At 45.6% G+C, this 19,112-nt stretch overlaps 1 long non-coding RNA gene across 1 annotated transcript in view; it reads right to left on the bottom strand.

Annotated features, from left to right (window-relative positions):
- LOC138247238 (uncharacterized) overlaps positions 1-18,801 on the bottom strand; it is a 60,709-nt gene extending 41,908 nt beyond the window's left edge. The window contains exon 1 of the long non-coding RNA XR_011194379.1: positions 18,258-18,801. This is a non-coding gene — a long non-coding RNA (uncharacterized lncRNA). The remainder of the gene's footprint in view (positions 1-18,257) is intronic.
- Between the last annotated feature and the right edge of the window lie 311 nt (positions 18,802-19,112).

The raw sequence follows: 19,112 nt of genomic DNA, 5'->3' as shown, positions 1-19,112 counted from the left end.
GTTTTTTTGAAGCCTGCATAGTCCCCCTGTATTGAATTACATGCAGTGCACAATTGTGCCCAGTGGAAAAAGCAGCCAAATGTGCAAAGGCACCAATATGTTTTATTTTATTTTATTTCTCAACAGGGATAATATATTTCCCCAGGGTTAATGCCTTTCCCCTGCCCGCCAACACATTTTGGGGAGATTTGTTCCCTCTGAAATCCTGGGAAGGGAGTCCTGTCCAACTATTTGCATTGTGGGAAAGGTAGCATGTGAAATCTTTTTGTAAAATCTATTTTGCAAAATTTGCCCTTCAAAATCATTTTTACAATAACATTGATTTCCAGAAATATCTTAGATCAGTGGTTCATAACTTGTGGTCCACAGTCCCCTGGAGGTCCGCAAAGTCCGGTAGGTCAGTGACTGATTAGACAATGAAATAACATTAACAGATGAGCAAAGTATTTATAAATAAAGAAACAAAATCTACAATTGAAAATTTTATAACATTCTGTAAATGTGAAGCAATTTGAAACTGAAAGCTAAAGATTAAGCTAGTATCCTCAGTTTTTTTCTTGAGAGCAGTGCAAGTGCATCAAAGAGAATATAGTATGGATGATGAGTGGCCTCAAGTCAATTTAGAAAAGCTCCAACCTCCTTTTAAAATTGAAATTTTGCCTTTTTATATTTGTTTGTTAATTAAATAAATAGTTAATAAATTGTATGTTTATTTGATAAATGCTTGCTTCTGTATTTTGTGTGTATATATTGTGGTTCAAATCATCAAAAATGCTTAGGCCTGGGCCCGTGGCTTTCAGAAATGACTCATTTTGGGGGTCCTCTGATTCCCTTAATGATTCAGAGTGATCCTGGGTTCCAGTAATAATTAAGCAGGGATCGACAAAAGTGAAAAGGTTAAGAACCACTGGTGTAATTAATCATTGCAATCTGTGGCAAAAAAACACTTTTTGTATACAAATATTTATTGTAATTTTTTTTGTTATACAGATTCTCAAGTAATATGTATTACTTTCATTGAGGAACATTTGTAAAGGATTTAAAATATATTGTAAATATTTGGGAATGTTAGATGGGCATGTTATGAATAGGCAAAATAAAAGGATATATATAAAAAATAGCGAAGTTCTGGAAACAAACCTTCACATCTTATGAATGCCATTTTTTCATAGAGTTTGTCCATGGACTGAATTACAACTTTTTAACATGGCCATTTGCCCAGACATCCACTGGTGAATAATTTATTGTTAACAAAAACTTTGGCTCTTTTCACAGATTTTTTAAACAGACTTTGCTTTTAAGCCTCAGCCTACTTTGAACCATGCTTCGCAACCCACATCAGGTGCACTTAGCCTATGCCTTGTTTAGCATGAACTACCTATTGCACCCCATTCTATGTACAAACACATATACACAATGTTCTTCTTTGCTGTATATGACTAAAGGCTCTTTATTAGCAAGCTTAGTTTTTAAAAGAATGTAAGAGTTTATGGAGTTTTTTGTTTTTAACAATAAGTTTGTAACTTAATTCAACACCTAAATGTAACATCACTTTAATATTTGTTTTTAAGCGGTGATTTTATGAGACTTTGTTAATATAAACTAAGATCACTCTAGAATACCTCACTATAATGTCACTTTACCCTTTGATTTCTTCAGTGAATTTCTGACGTTTTTGAGCATATTAAAAATTGACCATATGGCCAACACCCAGTGGGTGTCCAACTCCCAAATGTGTATAGAGATCGGCAGTGGACAGAGGACTTGGCTGAATGGCCTGGCAAGGTCATACACCCAATCCACCTGCTGCACATGGCCTTCACTCAAGCACAGTGTTTGTTTGGCTTGGCCCAACCAACTTCAGGGACCCTGTCCCCACTGTGCACGATCTATGGCTTGGACAATGGCAATTGTCCACAGGTTATGATCTAATGTCAGGCCCTTCTCATCTGTTTTATTTTGGTACTGCGTTGTGGGGGTACCCTACTGGGTGTCAAGCTGGGTGCCATGCTATCTGGTGCTGGTACCACATTTCTGGGGTTGACCACAAGGTCTGTCCTCAGGCCTGGCCCTATGCCTATTCCCAATGGGTATCCATCAACTCACTAAGTATGGCCTTCATCCACGAGCAGCAAGGTTTGGGCACAGGGACTGGCCAGTGAAAAATAAAAGTAGTTTATTAAACTCGAAAATAAATATTAAAAATATCTGTATATTAAACTTAATGTAAATTCATTTATATATTTATTTTAAATATACAACAAAATTAAAGAAAATGCTAAAGCATTATTAACCTATTTTTTAACTGTTGTTATTTATTTAATACAAACATATTAAATTGAGTGAAAGTTATTTTTTTGAAGTTTAAATTAAAAAATAAATTCCCTCCTAAAGAATTCTTTATTTTATTTATATTCATTCAGTCTGAAAGTTTGGACCATTAAAATTCAAAACGTCAATCTTACATAATAAAATTTGAGCCGTTAAAATTCATAATAACAATCATACATAGTACTAATAAAACCCAGTAGCCGGCAATCAGATAAATATCGATAGTGCGTTCCTTAGAACTAAGGCTTTGATCATACTTAAAATACAAAAAGAGTCGTACAATATAATAAAAAACTTGGATAAAAGACTTTTGTCCATCATGCAGATATATACAGTTAGTGCCTTACATGGAACTGTACTCAATATCATGGCCGGTTTATCAGCTAATGAATTTCTTGTCATATCTAAAATGTTTTATAAAGTGTCGTAGCAATTAGGCTAGAAATTCATCTCTATAAACTTATAGGGTCTCAGCTTCTCATATAAGAGACCGCGAGCTCCTAAAAAGGTTCCTAAAGAGACCACATGAGAGTTAAATAAAATTCACATCAATATCAGACTACATAACACATCTAAAAGTTAAAAAGCAGGAACAAATATATCTTATTAAAACCTCCTTCTGTAAACAAGAGAAGTGCCTAGCCGACTCGAGGACCCATGGCTGAGATATAACTACGACTGATAGACCAGGCTTCGGATAGATATTTAGACTGAGCTAACTACCAGTATAGATGTATCATATTTGCATATTCTGATGGCGTTTGCTCGGTCCTGCAGTAATAAGTTTTTGCAGAGAGGAATGATCCACCTCCCTCTAGGGCTCTTGTATAGGGGGCAGAAAAACAACATGTGCTCAATTGTTTCCTTACAATGGAGGCAAAGTATACATCTGTCAGTCAAAGAGTTGCTTGATGGCCAATGAGCCGTGTAGCTGTTAATAGGCAAGGTGCCATATCTTAGCTGGAGAAGGCACAAGCATATGCAGGCATAGGGAGATCCATGAAGTTCTCGGGCCGGGGTTCGTGTTTGAGCTGGAGGAATTCTATTGTTAGCCTGCCCGCCCTGTTGCGATGCAAAAAATCTTCATTGGTTTTCTCCCAATATCTCCTTTTGACAAGTTGCCTTGCATTAGTAGGGATCAGTTCAGGGTGTTTCCAATAGTGGGGAAATCCTAATTTGTCCCAGGCCGATTTTATCTCCTTCAGCAAAAGGATTTTTTCAATCCCTGGGGAGATGCTATAAGTTCTCTTATCGCCACCCTGAATGGTTCAAGTTTGTCAGTTTTCCATAGACAGATCCAGTAAGAGAGTGGTCTCAGACCCGCTGTGGTTTTAATACTATTTAATCCTAGGTCGAGCCTGAGAGGGGTCATTGGTGTGCCCTTCCCTAACCTGGAAACCTGTCTGAGGAAATGGTTTTCTTTAGTTTGTAGAATGTCCCATTTTCTGCGTGAACCCCAAATTTCAACTCCGTACAGGGCCCCCGCACGGATTTGGACATTGTAAATCTCCGCGATTGTATTCAGGGGGGACTCGGTGCCTTTCTATACCTAGGTACTAGAGCCCCACCTCTTTGGCTTATAATGAGTGCCCCTTTATCAATAGCTGCCTCCCAGTTACCTGTGTTCGTTAGCCTGATACCTAGGTAATCAAACTCTTCCACTTTTTCCAACGGAATTGAATTCATTACTATTCTTGCACGAGATTGTTTCCTTGAGGTGCTGTATATCATAAGTTTTGTTTTCTTGACGTTGACATCCAGCCCATAGTCTCTGCAAAAGACACAAAATTGGTTGACCAGATTTTGAATTCCCATTGGTGATTTAGCTAGCAAGATTGTGTCGTCCGCATATAGTAGACACAGGATTTTCCTTCCAGCCAGTTTGGGCAAGTCGTTTATACAATTCTCTAAATAGTGAATACAGTTGTTTATGTAAAGCAAAAAAAGAGTGGGGGCCAGGACACAACCCTGTCTGAATCCTCTTTTGATAGCTACAGGGTCTGTCAGTTCACCCTCGTTGCCGCATCTGATTTGTGCATAGGTGTTATCATGCAGTTGGGTAATGAGTTTCAAGAGGCCGGATGGGACCCCCATAATGGAAAGTGTTAACCATTGCATATTCCTGGGGATCAAGTCGAATGCAGCTCTAAGGTCAATGAAGACCACATACAGATTTCCCCCCCACAGGTCCACATTCTTCCATTTGATTGCCAGGAATCTCAGGGCTTGGTCTATGGTGCTAACTGCGGGTCTAAACCCGCTTGTAAATCAGATATGGCTTCAGACTCCGAAATCCATTCATCAAGATGGAACAAAAGTTGCTTTGCATCGATTTTTTGGGAGTTATCAAGTAGACATATCGGTCGATAATTGGCAGGATTATTGAGACTACCTTTTTTGAAGATGGGAACTATCTCGGCCCCTTTTTAGGAAGATGGGGAAGGAGCTCCTGCTGCAACTGCATTGCAGATTAGGTTAAGATAAGGTGCCCATATATCAGGTCTTGTTTTATATAGATCGCCCGGGATCTTATCAGGGCCAGGGGCCTTTCCCCAAATCAATGAATCATTGCAGCTCTTGTTTCGGCTAAAGTAAATTTAATCGGGGTGGCCCCATGGATTATGGGATCGTCGGGGTCCTAAAAGATACTTCAGATGGTCCTTCGTATAATTGACCAAAATGCTCAGCCCATACTGCAGAGAGAATTGATGTGCCAGGTAAAGAAGCAAGATCTCTACTGTCATCTGCTATCAGTTTCCAGAACCTGGAAGTATCATTTGATTTAGCAGTCTCCAAGATAGCTGCCGATCTGGCCTCTTCCCAGCTTCTACGCGCCTTAGAGCATTCCTGCTTATAATCCTTCCTTGCTTTTCTTATGAGCTCTGCGTGGCCTTCTTTTATTGATCTCAATAGGTTATACTGTGCTTCCCTGCACAGCACTTTTTCTTGGGTTTACTAATAATCTCTTTTGTAAAGAGATACTTTAAAGAGATACTTTAAAGAGTTAAACAGTTCAGTGTGGGCTGCTAGAAGCCCTTCACCATCACCATCTTCATTGTGTAGAAGCATACATTCCATTTGATCAGCTAATAAGTTGTATATTAATATAAGGTGTTCAGGGGATGTAATAACAGACTCCCATTTTACATTGCGTCTGTTATTGTTGTGCATATGCCTTAGAATGAGGTGCTTCAAGCGAAGGGAAGAGGCCTCTGGTCGATAATATCAACGGGTCGTGGTCACTCTCATCGTGCTCTTGTACCCTCATGTCAAACATGTGGCCCCACAGTCGAATGTCAAGTAGTATATAATTAATCTGGCTCCTGTGCACTCCACGCCTAAAGGTGCAGTGCAGGTTAGCGTCTGAACGGGAGCGACTATTGCAAGCTCGGAGACCGTGTGTTAATGTAATATCAGCCACTAGGCGCGCTGTTTTATTCAATCTCGGTCTTTTGTTTGAGGCTTACTGAGGGATACCCCAATAGGCATCCTCTTATTTGGATAGCTCTTGGACCAGAGAATTGGGCTCAAATGTAACATTAAGGTCTCCTGCAATCAGGATGAAATGAGATGAGATATTGTTATGAAAAAAGATATCCAATAAGGACAGGGCGTCAGAGTTGTAGTGACTGCCACACTCCTATTATAGATATTAATTATTATTAAAGATCTCTCCTCAAGAATCGATACTAGTAAGGCCTGTAAATCAGGGCAGCCCATATCTATGACTTCAACCTTGCACCTAAGAGAACTGCTTAGCCATATTAGTAGCCCTCCCGATGATCTCCCAGAGGACGTGTTACGTGCTGCAACCCAATAGCTTTTGAAGCCTACTCTGTGTTTGGGTCCCAGTGCCCATGTTTCTTGGAATAGACAAATCTGGTGTTCGTCAATAAATTGGTCCCATCCAGGACTTTGCAATTTACTCTCCAGCACAGCTATATTCCAGCTAAGAACCGTGTCAAGAACATTTGTTTTAGCATACCCGACTTCTCTCGGGGATTGCTCCCTGAAAGAGGAGATGCAGCCAGTAGCCTTACTGTTTCCCACAAGCATACAGTGACCCTTTTCTTTCCTACCCTGTGATTTGATCGCCCCACTGAGTACTACACCAGTCATATTCATATCTGGTAAATTGGCACCGGGGGCGGGCCCAGACTTGCAGGGAGCACTTATGGTGGGTGAATCCCCCTCCTCATTGGCTGGGCATATAATACTCTTGGAAATTCCCAGATTACCAGGATCTATCGAGGTCAATGGTGTGGAAGGAGTGAAACCACTAGGGCCAGGGTAAACGCTGTGCTCAGTTTCATAGCTACTCATGTCCACTCAGTCACTTAGCCAATCTATCTCAGAGAGAGAGGCCGAGGAGCATCTAGGGCCTAGTTCGGGGTTAGACTGTGACTGGATGACAGGGGAGACTCTGTGCACCAATGGCGGCTTGCTATTCGCAAATTTCGGAGATGGAGGATAAAACACTTGTAGTCTACACAGAGAAACTTCCCCTGCTAAAGGATAAGGTCTATTAGCATTTGAAAAGAGCAACTGAACAAGATCAGGTGAGTTGAAATTGATACAAAGGCAATCCCCTGTACCAGTCTTTTCAAATGAGCCCACCCACCCCACCCTTCTCACCATTTATATCGAGGGTATCATAGAAAATGCAAACCCCGCATTTGCAGCGACCTTTGACCCTGTCACCAGGCAGGTCGCTCCCCCCATCTGCCACGCAGCCCCCTGTGGGTTGAACCTCCGGTGCCACTTTTGCCGCCTGACTACTCGCTCCCTTTTTTCTATTCCCCTGAGCTTGTGCTTCTGGGCCACTTGTTTTTTCCATTCTGTGCCCCTGTGTTTTGCTTTCTGTACCCCTGTGCTCTGTTGTCCCTCTCCCGCCCTCTTTTCCCGCCGTTTTTTCCCCGGGTTTTCCCCTGGGTTTTTCCCCGGGTTTTTCCCTTGCTGCTGAGTCCCTGCTGCCTCTCCCCCTTCACTCCCATTGGCCGCCCCGCTCCCACCTCCCAGCTGCTCCTCCCTCCCTCTGACCTCATATGGAGGCCGCAAAGCGGGAGCGCCGCTGGCGCCCGTCCGCGCCTGGACCGCACCCAGCACCAGAACCCGCACCCCCCGCAACGCCAGACTGCACTACGACGCAAGCACCCTCCATGCACTCAACACCAGACGAGACCACCCCTGCTACCGGGCCACCCCGAAACGCACCCAGGGGCCTTTCACCTGCCGGAACTGCAGACTCACCAGCATCCAACCCTCCACACCACCAGCCAGAGAACCCAACCACCTCCGCTGCATCCTCCTCAACACCCGCTCCGCTCGCAAGCACGCCATCGAACTTTGGGACCTCCTAGACTCCACTGCCCCTGACGTTGCCTTCCTGACGGAGACCTGGCTGAACGCCACCTCAGCACCAGACATTGCCATAGCCATACCACAGGCTACAAGATCTCCCGCAGAGACCGCACCAACGGAGTGGGAGGAGGAATCGCCATCATCCACAAAGACTCCATCAAAATCTCAATGAACACCGATGACACCCTCACCACTGCCGAGCACATGCACTTCCAGATCCACACCGACCCCAACACCACCCTCAGAGGAACTCTCATCTACAGACCTCCCGGACCCCGCCCACAGTTCAGTGACACCATCGCTGACCTCATCAGCACCCACGCCCTCGCTTCCATGGACTACATCCTCCTCGGGGACCTGAACTTCCACCTCGAGAACAACAACGACGCCAACTCCACCGCCCTGATCGACAACCTCGCCAACCTCGGACTCAAACAGCTAGTAACGACACCCACTCACGCCGCTGGACACACGCTTGACCCCATCTTCTCCGCAAGCCCCCACGTCTCCTTCAACCACACCACCGAACCACACTGGACCGACCACAGATGCGTCCACTTCACCTTCAGAAAACCCACCACACACCACCGCACCCAACAGCTACCACGCCGCTGCTGGGGCAAGGTCACCAGGGACCAACTGACTACCGCCCTCGCCCTGAGACCACCCACCGACCCCACCGACCCAGACACTGCCGCGACCAACCTCACACAGTGGATCAACGACTGCGCCAACACCCTCGCCCCTCTCAAGACCTTTACAACCAACCACACCAACAAGAAAGCCGCCTGGTTCACCGAGGACCTCCGTATCTCCAAGCACACCTGTCGGAAGCTGGAGAAGAAATGGCTCCACGACCGAACACCAGACAACCACACAGCCCTCAAGAGTGCCACTCGCAGACATCACCAACTCATCAGGACCGCCAAGAAGACCGCCTTCAAGGACCGCCTAGACAACAACGCACACAACACCAAAGAGCTCTTCAGCATTGTGAAAGAACTCTCCAACCCCAGCTCCATCACCAACGACATCCCGCCATCTCAAGACCTGTGCGACTCCCTGGCCACTTTCTTCCACCGCAAGATCACCGACATCCACGACAGCTTCAACCCCGACCCCCCCTCACCCACCACCGAGTCCACCACCCCTGCGACTACCACTCGCACCAGTCGCCTGACAGTCTGGTCCAGCGTCAGCAATGAAGACACCATCAAAACCATGAACTCCATCCACTCAAGATCCCCATCGGACCCCTGCCCTCACCACGTCTTCAACAAAGCCAGCGCAGCCATCGCGCCCCACCTCCGGAAAACAATCAACTGTTCCTTCGAGACAGCAAACTTCCCAGAAAGCTGGAAGCACGCCGAGATCAACGCCCTTCTGAAGAAGCCCAAGGCAGACCCCAAGGACCTCAAGAACTTCCGTCCCATCTCCCTGCTCCCTTTCCCGGCAAAAGTGACCGAGAAGATTGTCAACAAACAGCTGACCCGCTACCTCGAAGTCAACAACATCCTGGACCCGTCCCAATCTGGTTTTCGCAGTAACCACAGCACCGAGACCGCCCTCATCGCCGCCACTGACGACATCCGGACCCTGATGGACAAAGGAGAAACAGCTGCCCTCATCCTCCTGGACCTATCAGCAGCATTTGACACGGTCTGCCACCGCACCCTATCAGCACGCCTCCATGACGCCGGTATCCAAGAGAAGGCCCTGGCCTGGACCACATCCTTCCTCTCCGGCAGAACCCAGAGCGTCCGCCTCCCACCCTTCCGTTCCAAGACCACTGAGATCATCTGCGGCGTCCCACAGGGATCCTCCCTCAGCCCGACACTGTTCAATATCTACATGGCCCCCCTCGCCCACGTCGCACGACAACACAACCTCAACATCATCTCCTATGCCGACGACACCCAGCTGATCATATCCCTCACCGAAGATCCTGACACCGCCAAAGCTAACCTCCACCGAGGAATGAAGGCCATAGCCGACTAGATGAAGGACAGCAGACTGAAGCTGAACTCAGACAAGACGGAGGTCCTCATTCTCGGACCCACCCCATCAGCCTGGGACGACTCTTGGTGGCCCACGTCACTAGGCACAGCCCCGGAACCCACGGACCACGCACGCAACCTGGGGGTCATCCTCGACTCCACTCTCTCCATGACCAGGCAAGTCAATGCCGTCTGTGCGTCCTGCTTCAACACCCTCCGTATGCTCCGCAGGATCTTCAAATGGATCCCCCTTGACACGAGAAAAAATGTTACCCAGGCCCTCATCACCAACAGACTCGACTACGGGAACGCCCTCTACTCAGGAACTACAAACAAGCTCCTGAGACGACTCCAACGCATCCAGAACGCCTCGGCCCGACTCATCCTCGATGTCCCCCGCCGCAGCCACATCACACTCCACCTGAGAGGCCTGCACTGGCTCCCCATCAACAAAAGGATCACCTTCAAGCTCCTGATCCACGCACACAAAGCACTGCACAACACCGGACCCACCTACCTCAACAACCGACTCAGCTTCCACACCCCCCCCCAAAGCCTCCGCTCAGCCAACCTCGCCCTCGCCACAGTCCCCCGCATTCGAAAAACCACCGGCGGCGGCAGATCCTTCTCCTACCTCGCCGCCAAGACCTGGAACACTCTCCCCACCATCCTACGACAGACCCAGGACCTGCTGGCCTTCAGAAGACTCCTCAAGACCTGGCTCCTCGACCAGTAGCACCCCCCATCCCCAGCGCCTTGAGACCCTTGCGGGTATGTAGCGCGCTTTACAAATACAGTGATTGATTGATTGATTGCATGTAACCAATGTATGACCTTATTTTTTAGTTCAGTAAAAGATTCCGGGGTTTTCGTTTTAAGTTCGGGGACATTGGTCATGATAAGGACATATGGGCATGACTCCGGTGGAAGATGCAGCGCACTCAATCCAGTCCTGCCATTGATCTGGGCCCTCTTGAGGGGGCCTCTTGGAGAATAGTCATAATTTGAATTGGCTGCACCGACATTAGTTGCTGTGTTGTTAGAGAGAGCAATTCCATCTGAGAGGAGGGCTGGAACCTTAGCGGGCTTGTTCTTTGGGTTGTTAACTGCTCTAACGGGTATGTTCCCTTCTTGGTTTTTGGGAAGGAGAAGACTCTTGCCCATTTGAGCAGGAGATCTGCTGCCATTAGCATGGATATGGTTAAGATGGGAATGGTGAGGGTAAGATTGGATTTCTGCGGTTGGAAGAGGTACTGGCAGCTGGATCTTGATGAGACCTTCCAGTTTATCTTCAATCATTTGGAGACGGGCTGCTATGGGGAGGAGCAGCTTGGTAAGCTCTTCTCTTATAAGATCCCTTGTATGATCGATTGCCTGTCGTCCGTTGGCATTTTCTAAGGAGGTTAGAGTTGCGTCGTTATTAGAAGACTGGCCCGGGTTGGGGGGGCTCAAAATCCTGGTTCGTTTATTTTTGATAACGGGCTCCCTTCGTTTCCTTTTTCCTTTAAAATTGGGATCTGCAGTAGTTGGGGATCCTCCTTTGGAAGGGCTCCGAATCAGCGGGGTTGGTACAGTGAGGGCATTAGGTTTGTTCAAAGTTTCGGCCTGGTACTCCTGGGGGTTACTAGAGGGTGTGGTGGGAGGGATGGTCGACACAGGCTGCAAGTCTGTTGGCTGTGAGTTGGCTGTGAGTCATGGCCAACATGGGCTGGACTATAGGCTGAAGAAGAGGGGACAGCTAAGCGGTGCTGTACCAGCTCCATCTCTTTTTCAAGTGCCCCGACGGACTTTTGTAAAAAACCATCTAGGGTTTTGTTAGACCCATACTTTTCTTCAGCTCCCCCACCTTTCCGTCTGCCCATCTTTCCCTCTTGTTTCCGGGCACCTTGCTTAAACACTTGGTTGATAGTGCAATTGGCCTACTGGCCCCACCCACTGTTATTCTACTAGAAACCCCTCACCAGGGATAAGACTGTGAGCTCCTCGGACCCTGCTACTGTCGGCCAGCAATGGCAGTCCTGGGCACAAAAAGAGAAAAATAAAGGGATATGGCCCGGCCCGGCCTCCTCCGGTCGCTGACGGGCTCAGGTCGGGCCCGTCCTTGGCCCGGGCTTCGCCCGGGCGCGTCCCGCGGTAGCGGGCGTGCATTTGTTTTTTAAATGGCCCGCTTCCCGCCCCTTTCAATTGCACCAATCGGCGAGGGGGCTTGGCTCCTGCTCCTGCCGCTGCAGCCGAAGATAGCGCAAATATTCTTATTATGCATTAATATGTATGAAAAGTGATGTACAGATTTAATTAAAGTTATAATTAATTATATTGCAATAAAAATATATTGTTACATATATTTTAAATTCAAAATAGGGTAATTAAATATATTAGGATAAATAACAAATATGTACTGATTATATTTATTATTTTAACATTGAATATATGTATTTATGTTTTTAGCTATTTAAAAAAAATGTCATTTCATTTAGCATTGATTCCTTGGAGGCTCTATTTTAAATCCCTGCCTCCATTATTCTCTGAGGGATGGCGTAGCAGTACCAATGGCTGAACTTGTGTGGTGCAATACTTACTTTTATTTTTTTTGCTTACTCAAAAGTGTAAATTACTCAAACGTGTGAGTTACCTTTGTGAACCAGGCTGAAGGTGTGTCCTGGGTTTGGGATTTTCATCCGTAAAATGCAAAGCCCAGTTGCGGGACTTAAAGTTCGAAGACTGGCATCTGTGCCTCTTTTAAGCGATGTACTTTTCTACCTTCCCAGAAAAGCAATGGTACCTTTCATGGGGCTATATCTTTTCTACAGTGGGTAACCCCTAGAACTTTGAACTTACCTCTAACGTATTTACAGGGCAGTCTGGGGATGGACAGTAGTTTAGCCAACTCAGACCTATCTTCCCCCTTCTCCCATCAGCCCCTGCAGATGCGGCAGGAACGAAATGCACCCCCCTGTGTGCATGAAAACATGATTTATTTAAAATACAATCGATTTTTCATGCTTATTTCCAAGCACACTGGTATTTTAAAGGCAGGTTGACACTTCCACAAATACCCCTGCCTTCTGCCAGTTATAATTGATATTATTGCTTTTGAGATTGGCATGCGTTACACTTCTAATAAAGAAGTTTATGCTTGATCCCCACAATTTGGTCAATTATTGCCCTAGTGTACAGTTGCCATACCAGGCCAAATAATTAGAGAAAGTTGTTTTTCACCAGTTGGCTACGTCTGAAGAATCCAATCAGATTCTCCACCCTGCTCAGATCGGCTTCTGCCCTGGCCATAGTACTGACCTGTGGGCAACTTGCATTGATGTGCACACTGCAATATTTCAGTTGTCCTGATTTTATTAGACTTCTCTGTGCTTTTGGCACTGTGAGCCAACAAGTTCTGTGGAACAGACATTCTGACATGGGGTAAAACACAAAGCTTTTTCATGATTCTTCATTTTTTTGTCGGGCACATCTTTTCAAATATCCTTTCCACTCTTTTTTTCATTTGTCAGATCATGTTCTTGTTGAGTTCTGAAAGGATCCATATTGACGCCAATATTGTTTAATATAAATATGATTTTGTTGTTACACATCTAATTTTGTGTATTACGTTCAGACTCTTTCTATATGGTGATGATGCCCGTATTATTGTCGGAATCACAAGGGGAACACGCCACATGCTGATCATTTATTTGAGAGTCTTTTAAGGGACGAGTACTGGATGAGTCTCAAACATCTAAACTCAGTGGAAACCAGACTGAAATTCTCGGCCCTTTGACTATCATATTTTCGATAGCTCCCTTTCGGGCCTACATCATTGGCCCTAAGCCTATTCAAATGCTGTTCATAAAAACCTTGGACATAAAAATAGATTCATCTTAGGCCTTGACGGATCAGAATACAGCGTTTGTCAAGGACTGCTTTTTCCAACTACATTTGTTGAAGCATGCTCTCCATCGCTTTTCGTTTCCCCATACTGTACAGATTTTTAATGCATTTGTGTTGTTACAACTGGATTATTGTAACTCTAGCTATCTCGACCTACCTCTTTATCTGATCCACAAATTACAGTTAATCCCCCCACCCCTGTCACTAGCATATTACCAACTAGTACCTACCATAGTCATCACTATTTCAGTTGCATTGCCGCTGGGCCCTACCAGATTTGATCTTAGTGAAAACATCCGACCTAAGTAAAGTATGTGCCCCATTATATGTATATAGGTACAACAGTGGCCTATTTATCTTTGGAAGGAGGTCGGGTTAAACCCGTTTGCCCATGGATGGTTCAGTGTCTGCATGCACTTCCTAGTGGAAGAACCCCTCTTCCCCACAAAATCAGCCTTCATCAATAATCAGGGAGTGCACGTTTCTACCACCTTGATGTTATCTACAAGGTGTGTGCTGTTAGTGAAGCATGTGGTCACTGGCACGGATCTCTATTGCTCAGTGTGTGACTTGCCACAGGCCTGCCTACGAGCAGGAAGTGGTCTGATATATTCAGTGCTTCTAAAGATGGTGTGAGGGCCCCTAGTCTAATAGTAACAGCAAAGGCTAAGGTTTAATTACAGGCCTAATTCACAAAGTTAGAAATGAAAAGTAAGAAATAAACTCCAGCATGGTTACTCCTACATTTGGAGTTGACTAACAAATGATTCCCAGAACATCACATAGACTAACCTGGAAACTCTGAACAATTTTAGATTACCAGGCATACCAAAATGTACATATTTTACACATGCATTATTTTAATCAGCTGGAAAATTCTGCGTAGTAAATCATATGGAATTGTACAGTAGCGTTTTTAATATTTTCAAAAGGAAAATTATTTTTCCCTTCGTTAAAACTCCTTAACATTCACTTTTATTAAATTTGGATGTGTTCCTAACACTTAACAACCTATTTGATCATTGCACATCCTGCCATTTGTATGTATCATAGAGGTTTGGGCAGTCCAGTGTCTTTCCACAAAGTTCTAGGGTTACCATTGTAAATAGAAGTCTCAATCATTTAATCAATCAATCATTTGTAAGGCGCAGCAAATCACCCGTGAGAGTCTCAAGGTGCTGGGGTTGCTAGCTGCTGCAAGGAGATCTGTTCATTCGGACAGCCAGGTCTTGAGTTCTGTCCTGAATTGCTGGAGTGTTGAGTCTGTCCTTCGGTGCAGGGGAAAGTAGTTCTAGACTTTGGCCGCCAGGTGTGAGAAGGAGCATCCTCTGCTGTTGGCTCGATGGATCCATGGGGGCGTCTGCAAGGAAGAGGGTAGTGGATCTTGTGTGTCCATTTGGCTGGTGGAAGGTCAGGCATTTATTTTGTTTTAAGTTGGCCCTTCCTTGTGCCGGGCTTTGTATGTGTGGGTCAACATCTTGAACTGGCATCTCTTCTGGATGGGGAACCAGTGTATCTTCTTAAGGTGGGGTGTGATGTGGGTCCATCTGGGGAGGTAGAGGATGAGTCTTGCTGCTGAGTTTTGTATTGTCTGTAGTCTCTTCAGCAGGCATGCAGTTGTTTCTATGTAAAGTGTGTTCCCGTAGTCCAGCCTGCTGGTGATGAGGGGCTGCGTGGAAGTCCTTATGGAGTTGACTGGGAGCCATTTGAATATCTTGCTGAGCATGGGTAGAGTGTGGACACAGATGGATGAGACAGTGTTGACCTGTTTCTTCATGGATAGCTTGCTGTCCAAGATATTGATGAGGTGTTGTGTGTGGTCTGTCAGGGGGTGGGGGAGTTGGCTAAGTTCCGCAGGACACCATGCGTTATTCCATGGCGGGGTACTATTCCCAAAGATGAGGACTTCTCGCTTGTATGTGTTCAGTTTGAGGTAGTTGTCCTTCATCCAGTTGGTGGTGTTCATCATACATCTGTGGAATTTGACCAAGGTGGCAGAGGGGTCTTCTGACAGTGAAAGGATTAGTTAGGCATCGTCAGTATGGAAATGGATGTTAAGTATGTGCGATCTGACAGTGTTGGCCAGGGGGGTCATGTACCCGTTGAAGAGGGTGGGACTGAAGGATGATCCTTGGGGGGTGCCGAAGATGAACTTCTTGGGTGCTGAGGTGAACAATGGGAGACAGGATCTCTGGGTTCTTAAGATGAGGTATAAGGTGACCCATTTAAGCGCATCCCCCTGGATTCCGAAGTGATGGATTCTGTTGATCAATATGTGATTGGAGATGGTGTTGAAAGTGGCTGATAGGTCCACGAGGATGAGGGCTGCCGAGTTGACCATGTTCTAAGACGCCCTGAGGTCATCAGAGGCTGTATTCTGGGCTGTCTTGGTGCTGTGATAGGCCTGTAATCCGGATTGAGAAGGGTCCAGGAGGTTCTTGTGTTCAAGGTGTTCAGCGAGTTGCTGATTGATTGTCTTCTCAACAACTTTCGCTGAAATGGGGGGAAGGAAGATGGGTCAGCAGTTCTTTTGTTCTGTCGGGTTTTGTTCTACTGATTTTCTGAAACCTTTTTTCCAGCAGCTATGCGTGGAGTTGGGGGGCATGTTCCCAGCGTTGGTAGATCCTTTGATGGTGAAGTGGATACTGTAGTGTGATAGTGAAGTGGTCACTGGTAGTGATTGGTCCAGATGAGCCGCATGGCATGGTTGTAATTGACTCTGTTGCTGGACTTAAAGATGTGGGTTGAGTGTGTGTCCTGGGATGTGGGTAGGGTTGGTGACCAGTCTGATTCAGATTGTGATGATGTAGGCAAAGTATTCAGTGCCTGAAGTGGAAAAATAGAAGTGTAGTTACTCAATACGAGAGTAACTGTTTACTTCTGAGAGGTGTCTCAAACTGAAATTCAGGGCAGCTTTAGCTCTGGTGGTGCCTGGTATGACAATCTTTTTCGTGCCCCCTGCCCCTATGACCTCCTCCTCGGATTCCCTCACTACCACCTGGCATAGGTGCCCCTCATCTCTACATAGCCCCTCTCTCACAAACATTGTTTTTGTTTTAAGGTGCTGGTAAAGGCTGGCTTTACTAATTCACTCAGCTATCCACATAAAACAAAGAGCTGTTCTTTGCTGCTGGCTTATTAACCCTTTGTGCTACTTTATGGCCAATCAAAACCGCCACTTGACAAAACTCCAGTATCTCCCTCTAGCAAGAACATTAATCCCAAGAGTTATCTTGACATTTTTATTGCTGCCTAAGTATAAGAAACTCTGCTGCAGGTGCTTTTAAATCCTAAATTAGTGTTAAACACAGTTCCACACCCTCTCCCCCAGAGGTCAGTGCTCCCTCCCCAGGTCAGACTCAGTGTAGCCGTAGCATTCGCACTACCCTAAAGCCCTACCTGCTGAAAATATTGCACCTCTTCTGGTAAGTGCAGGTACTCTCCCTCTCAAATTGACAGTAGGAGCCCATTTGAGGCACTGCAAGTACTGTGTTCTGGTCATACCCATAGTTAAGTGCCAATCTCTTATTCATTGGGCTGTGTGTGCTTGCTTTTGGTGCTTAAAGATTTAGTTCGGGCCTCTGCCAATAGCTTTGGCATCTTCCATATTGAGACACAAACACAGATTGAGAGAGAGAGAGAGAGAGAGAGGGTGCTCGTGCGTCTGTGTGCGCGCGCGCCTTGATGCCTGCTTATGTGAGGCAGGTTCATTGGTGGTGAATACTGTTGGCCACGAATGTTTGATATGGGTTGTGTGTGCCACCCGAGTGTGTCCTACAGGAACTCTACACGCTTCCTAAACGCAGTACATGTTTGCAATAAAGAATAACGCATGCAGTTGAAAGTCTTCTGAATCAATTTTTCCGAAATAAAACCGGCAGTACTTAGCATAAGAGTAATATTGGATACTTTTCACGTGGCATTCAGAACTTTGTTTTTCTCTGCAGGAACCTAACCTTTTGAAATTCTGTCTAAATACATTCAAGCGCTCTGCCAGATAATTAGTGAAATTGCTGCGTTGTGCATTTTTCCTGCACAATTTCTGAGAAAAGGACATGGGGTGTGTGATTTAAACATCCCTGGCTGGTTATGAGATATTTTTAATCTATAAAGTTGATGTTTGCGTTGTTTTTCACTGATTTAAGAGCAGACCATATGTGCCAGCATTTCTGAGCACTTCATCATTTTTTAGGAGAAACTCTATTTTCCACACTAAGACTTTTTTATGTTTAATTTCGAAAAAAAATAGTCACGTGTTCGCCAAATAGCAATTATTTGTACTGAAGTATTTTAATTATCACGAACAACCATAAAAAAAGTTGCATTTCGAACTCTGACGTTTAGGGTTTTTTCCTTTTAAAATATAAACTGTCACACTTCAGCATTCAAATAAAGAAATAAGGTACTGTGTTACAAACTGTGAATCTTTACAAACGAAGAACATTAAAAGCTGAAGATGGTCATTTTGGGTTCATAGAATATGCCAAGACAAATCAGTACTGGCAGTTGTAACGTCACTTCTAATAAAGAGTTAACAGAGGGCGCAAAACAGTCCTGCGTAAATTAGTACTGATGATAAAGTAAGTCACAATGTTGCAAGGATTCGTTCTTCCATGGCATGCTAGCAGTGGTGAAATTTCCTACACAAAAACCTAAAAATAGCGCCTGGTTTACAAGACGTACTTGCAGGACCTCATTCCAATTTCGGACCGGTCTCGTGCTTTTCCGCCCCCCTCCGCCGTTACCCCGTCATGATGCCTCCGCCGGAATACGAAGCACAGCTGCCGCCCACTTTATCACTGCTGGATCATTCCGACAACTTCCTCCAGGAAATTGCAAAGGGAAGTCATTATCGGAGAAGGAGGCAGCTTCGATTATCCATGTGAACCCCAGAAGAGCTGACCGCCGTGGCAGGAGGGCGCGCCTTTACTAGGTCATTTGCCAAAGCTCTTGTTTTTTAAAGTTTCCTTTTCCACGATTGCTTGTTCCCCCTAATTGTTTCCATGAGCCCGAGATGAGACTTTGTACTTCCTACAGAGAGGCTGAGCAGAGAGGGTTTGACGACTGCTCCCGCTAATTGCCATATGTTCCCTCCAACCCCTCAAGTAGCGAGTGGGCTCTCACATGTGCTCCCTGCGCCGTGCTGAGAGGACAACGTTGGACAGCTGGCGAAGTGTGCGTGATGACGTCACTCAAGGCATATGGTTTTCTTTGGGTGTAGAGGACGGCCCTAATGTCAGCAGCACTCATGACTGCAAAATATTTAGTATCTGGAATCACAACATATATAAGAAATGGATCGGATACTCATACATGAGGCCTAAGAATCAAAGCAGAAACTGAGTCCATCAGTCACCCATCATGTCTACTTGATGTATTTACTCATTCCTGGTTCTGCATTTAATTAAAACGGCATGTTTTTGTAAGGAGAAAAATGCTTATCTCGCACTTAATTGGTGCTCGTTATGTGTTACCAGGGAAAGCTTCGTGGGGACCGGTTGTGGGGAAGGGGGAAGAAGGGGGTGTTTGAGGTGTTAC

This window comes from Pleurodeles waltl, chromosome 7 (assembly GCF_031143425.1).
Source record: "Pleurodeles waltl isolate 20211129_DDA chromosome 7, aPleWal1.hap1.20221129, whole genome shotgun sequence".
Lineage (NCBI taxonomy): Eukaryota > Metazoa > Chordata > Amphibia > Caudata > Salamandridae > Pleurodeles > Pleurodeles waltl.
This window is presented reverse-complemented; position numbering and strand designations above follow the sequence as displayed.